A 5,445-nucleotide genomic window follows, 5' to 3' on the forward strand; every position below is an offset into this window, starting at 1 on the left:
AATTACAAAGTTGTACTATTTCCCCTAAGTCAATTGACGAGATAGAAGCGAATTTGTGCTTGAATTACTTCGATAATATCGAGAAAACTGTTGTCCATCAGGCCGCAAGTCCAGTTGGGTCAGAAGCAAGCGATTGCGAAGCATCTTTAGCCGATGCCATGAATTTCTTTTAAAGATGACCTTACCGATTATGAAGTTGTTGACATGGATATTGATTACGACTTAACTTCAATTAGCGCGGAAGAACAAGAAACATTTTCCGATCTATCGGAAAAGAATAATTTTGAAGAAGCTAAGGCTAACAATTCCACTCAGCAGTGCGATAAGAGGACTGAATCCTGAATTGATGTTTAATGTTACTTTTGCCCATAGTCAGCGCAGTCGGTCTTTTTTGACCACTACACAATTGCGAACCATCGCCAGCTTGAAACCTTCTATTCCAAAAGAGCAAAAAGAAAATCTACCCATAAAAAAGGAAGGAGCCAATAGTGAAGAAGTATGTCAAGATGTTAAAAACCTAATGCCTTTCTAAAAATTTTTAAAATGTAATTTAGATTTATTTGTTTCATTATTAGTATTATCGTTATTGTAATTGATTACAATTAATATTATGTATTTTCGTTAATAAAGAAATTTTCTTAAAGTCTCATTTAGTTAAAATGACCAAGAATTTTTATAAGTGAATAATATTTTGATATATTTTTGTAAATAATGTTTATTCCATGAATAAAAGTTACATAATTTGGTTACTGTTCACTATCGTATACAAACAAACAATATACAAGTAAAGTTAAAATAGCCCCTGTGTTTTGCATGTTTTTAATTACATTTTCTACATGTAGCTTCACGAAACTTATTCTTTATTAGAAAAACATTATTGCAAATCTTAATTTAACAATATTACACATTATACTCTATGTTACAAAAATTATTAGTGAGCTTAGATATAATTATTATAAAATTTTAGTTTATTTAATAAAAAATTTAACTTTACTACTGAAATGTTGTAGTTCACAACAAAAAAAGTATAACATATAAAATTAAAACAAAAAATAGAAAAATTTGTACTTCAAAAACGCTTCTATAAATAGGTAAAAAGTAACAAAAAATCACATAATAGATGATGCTTTAACTATGAAAAACAAGATATAAAACAACATTTAAATCGTTTTAGGTACATACGTGTATTTTAATGAACCACAGGCTCGCAAAAACACATAGTTTTAAACCTATAATCTTGAAACATTACGATTTGCCAGTTTTGAAGAGAAATATGGAAATGATGCTCAATTACTTTAATAAACTAATGTGGATAAAAAAGAGAAATATTTTCTTGGAAGGTAGTACAGAATTTCAAATTTATTATTTATTTTTGCTGCAAGAAAGATACGGTGCTTATTATTGCTTGAGCTTTTTATTTCTATTAATAGCTTACTAAGTTAACTGTGGTTACAGTAATAATGGATGACCCTAACGGAGACTATGATAGCGATGGAAGTGACGATGGCAGAGATGAAGTTCCCAACTACACATCGTCGCCAGAGGAAACTCCTGGGGTATTGGAAAATTTAGTTCGGTTAATTGTAAAGAATTTTGCCATACTCGCAATTTTGTATTCATTGGGTTGGTTTATCCGTTACCAAACCTAAAAACCCTCGCATAGGCATATAGGGTCAGAGCCCCGGTTGGGGATCGCCCCGTGTGTGAGGCGGGGAGCTCTCGAAGCCTGGGCGGGAGACCGGGTCGCGGGGGGCTGGAGAGTTGCTCCGGGAATGAGGCAGGCGAGGCTTATGATGGATGGGCCCGCCCTTCCTCGGACCAGGGAGCTGCTTAGACTGACCAGAAGAGAGTGTAGAGCACTAACAGGGGCCTACACAGGACATTGCAGGCTTAGGAGGCCCAGAAGACGTATGAGGTGGTGAAAATTATTTATTCTTGATGATTTATTAAAAATGGATAGGTGCGCCGGCAAATTGCAAAAAACTGAAAATTAGGTTCCCCTTATATGGACAATTGACCATAACTAAAAGGCTGTGGCTGGAATATTCTGTACCACATTCAAAAGTGTAATACCACACCCACATCCAAACCGTAAAAACTGGGAGCAATCAAGACTTGCGTAGTATTTTTTTTAGTTTTGAAATTTTTATTTCTGTTGTTTTTTCTTTTAGAAAAAACAAAATTTCTTGAAAACTATTAACTTGATCGGCCAAATTATTTTAATAAGAGACGAGGAAGATTCGGTACTATAACTTTAATTTCAAACATTTTTTTGATTATGTACAGTGTTTTTTAATTATAGACAAAAATTCTTTTCGTCATTAAATTATTAGATATAAAACAAAATTCGTCAAAAATATGGTCAATTTTTTTAAACAGTGTTATAGGTCACATCGACAGCTACAACTTTTGTATTTACAGTTTTCGTCTATCACATACACTGTTCGAGATATTTGAAAACATCCAAATGAAAATTACTATTTCACGCTGTCAATCTAAACGCGATGACGTCATTTACTATTACTACGTACTGCATGGTTTCAGAAAACAAGAATTTTTCCAAAACCATTTGCTGTATTGGAAGTATGCATATACCAGGAAAAATGGAAGATCTTCCAGGGCTATTACCTCTATTTCGAACATTGTTTAAATTATGTGCCGGGTGTGTCGTTTATGGACAAAAAATCTAAAATAACCTAAAAATTTCCGTTTTTTTGGATAAATTATTGGGGATAAATGAAAAACTTCTGAAGATACCTTAATTTGATTTGAACAGTATCGTAGACTGTGTCGAGAAAGAGTTTCAGATTTCGTCAATTCTACAGGGCGCGCGAGATATTTGAAAAAATATCATTCGACAACGCCATTATTTGTACAAATTTTGATATTTAACAAAGTTTGCCGTGACTTTAAGTTCTGCGAGACGTGAAAGACACTTTATACAGGGTACAATGCGTCCCTGTAGGACAAGCGGCTTCATTTTGAAATACAAAGCTGCTTCGCCCTATGAGATACGAACTTGTTTTATTACAGGCCTGTTAGGCAAATAATGTTTTTACATATTTAGTTGTGGAGTTTCCCCTATCGAGTAGGAGGCTGGGACTGCCCACGTGCGGGTGTTGAGTGCGAGTACTAAGCCAACATTCCACCTTGGCTTGGTTCCCGGAACAGTAACAGACAGCTGTGTAATGTTCGGAACAGCTTAAGGTTTTTGTAACTTCAGTGGCCTGTTCTTGCAGCCTTGTTTTGCACCGCCAAAACTTGAAAGTGAGATTTGACACTTACACCTACCACCAGGTTCGAGGGAATAAATTATTGTTCGCGATTCACTTGTTTATTTCCTTCACGGGTGGAACTTCGGGTTGTTAAGTTTAGCTTTTTGAATCACGTGGCGCCTACCTACCACCTTCTGGGACTGACCGAGGTGCCCTTTACCGTCTTCCAACTTGGGCTTCTATTTAGTAATTTTTTTTACCTTATTAATTTTTCTTTTTTGTTAGTGAACTAGCCTGGGCAGTGTCTTACCCTGAGATCGAGAGGTAAGATGATACAAAGAAAATTGCAGACAGCAATTCCCTATTAAAAAAATGATTTTGCATCATCGCCATTTTCGATTGGGTTTGCAAAACAACAGTCCCGCAAATATGTATAAAACAAAGGGTTTTGCGGGAGCAGATCGGGTCTTGTTTCCAGGGAAGAGCTTTAACGGGTGTAATAATCACTTTGAAACAAAAAGACGAACAAATTTTAAGCGACTGCGGTGAATTCATAAAAAGAAAGAACGACGGCCAAGACGTGACCGAAGTGAAATATGTTTCTACCGAAATTCGACTAAGGAACGAATTTAAACGAATGATTCTTTGAAAAACTTTAAAGTAAAATCTTAAATATATTATCTGAATTTCAAGAACCTACATTGAGTTGCTCCCAGAAATAATAAAAAATTGCAGGCATTTTAGTGATCAGTGGTCTTTTTTTCCTGCAAAAGAACGTGGTCAACAATACTTACCGACTTCATATCCTTTTTTAAGAACGTATTATGAAATGACAACTGTCCAACGACGGTGAATCTAAACCAAATTCATATATTTGATAAATCCAACGGAATTTGCCTAAATGTGTAGGTTTTAGAGTAAATTCAAAACCACAGTAAATGTTTTTATTCAGTGTTACCGGACCGTTTAACTAAAGACAATCGAGAAAAAAATGTCAATTTAATATTATTTCAAAATAAGCATTATACAAAAATTAATGATTTTGATCCGGTACTGACGACAAAGAAACTTCGCCATTTGTAATCTACGCCGATTTCGAAAGTCGACTTAAAGATCTAAATTTTATGATTTCAGACAAAACGAGAAATATGCACGAGGCATTATTGGTATTGGTATTAAAGGGGGGCGTCCAAGAACTTAGGCCACCAGATGGGCCCATTGTGCCCCCAGGCCGCTCTAGAGGGCGTCCAGAATGCCGCCCCTGCAAGCAAAGATGCCTCCTAAGCCTGCAATATCCTGTGTAGGCCCCTGTTAGTGCTCTACACTCTCTTCTGGTCAGTCTAAGCAGCTCCCTGGTCCGAGGAAGGGCGGGCCCATCCATCATAAGCCTCGCCTGCCTCATTCCCGGAGCAACTCTCCAGCCCCCCGCGACCCGGTCTCTCGCCCAGGCTTCGAGAGCTCCCCGCCTCACACACGGGGCGATCCCCAACCGGGGCTCTGACCCTATATGCCTATGCGAGGGTTTTTAGGTTTGGTAACGGATAAACCAACCCAATGAATACAAAATTGCGAGTATGGCGAAATTCTTTACAATCAACCGAACTAAATTTTCCAATACCCCAGGAGTTTCCTCTGGCGACGATGTGTACTTGGGAACTTCATCTCTGCCATCGTCACTTCCATCGCTATCATAGTCTCCGTTAGGGTCATCCATTATTACTGTAACCACAGTACCAAATCAGGTTAAAAGCGGACATTTGTAAGGCATTTGTTCATCAAGATGACAGAGACTACCTTCGCTTCTTCAGAGGGCCGCAAAAAAATTTACAGACGATTTGTTTTTGGAGTCAACAATGGTCATTTTTTGTTAGGGGCTACCATATTTTATATCTCGTTGTCAGGATAGATGGGAGGGGAGTTGTCCGAAAGGTTTTATGTGAACAATTGTGTTTCGAGTGTGTTGATGTTGGCACCTTAAACAAGTTTATCAGAGAGTCGAATAATGCCATGGCCGAAGCCCGTTTCGACTTACGGGGCTGGCAGTTCACGCATCAGCCAGTTAAAACGGACGTCTCATCAGAGTGTTCACTTACTCTTCTGCTAGGATGATTTTGTTATACGAGCAGCGATTTTTTGACTATTTCCAAAGACTGTATGGTAGAGTTGGGCAAGACAGCAGATGAAATTGTCGCCAAGAAATGTTTTTAAAACAGCGATTTCTACACATTCA

Source organism: Cylas formicarius, unplaced genomic scaffold (assembly GCF_029955315.1).
Source record: "Cylas formicarius isolate icCylForm1 unplaced genomic scaffold, icCylForm1.1 PGA_scaffold_25__1_contigs__length_1324815, whole genome shotgun sequence".
In the NCBI taxonomy this organism is placed as follows: Eukaryota; Metazoa; Arthropoda; class Insecta; order Coleoptera; family Brentidae; genus Cylas; species Cylas formicarius.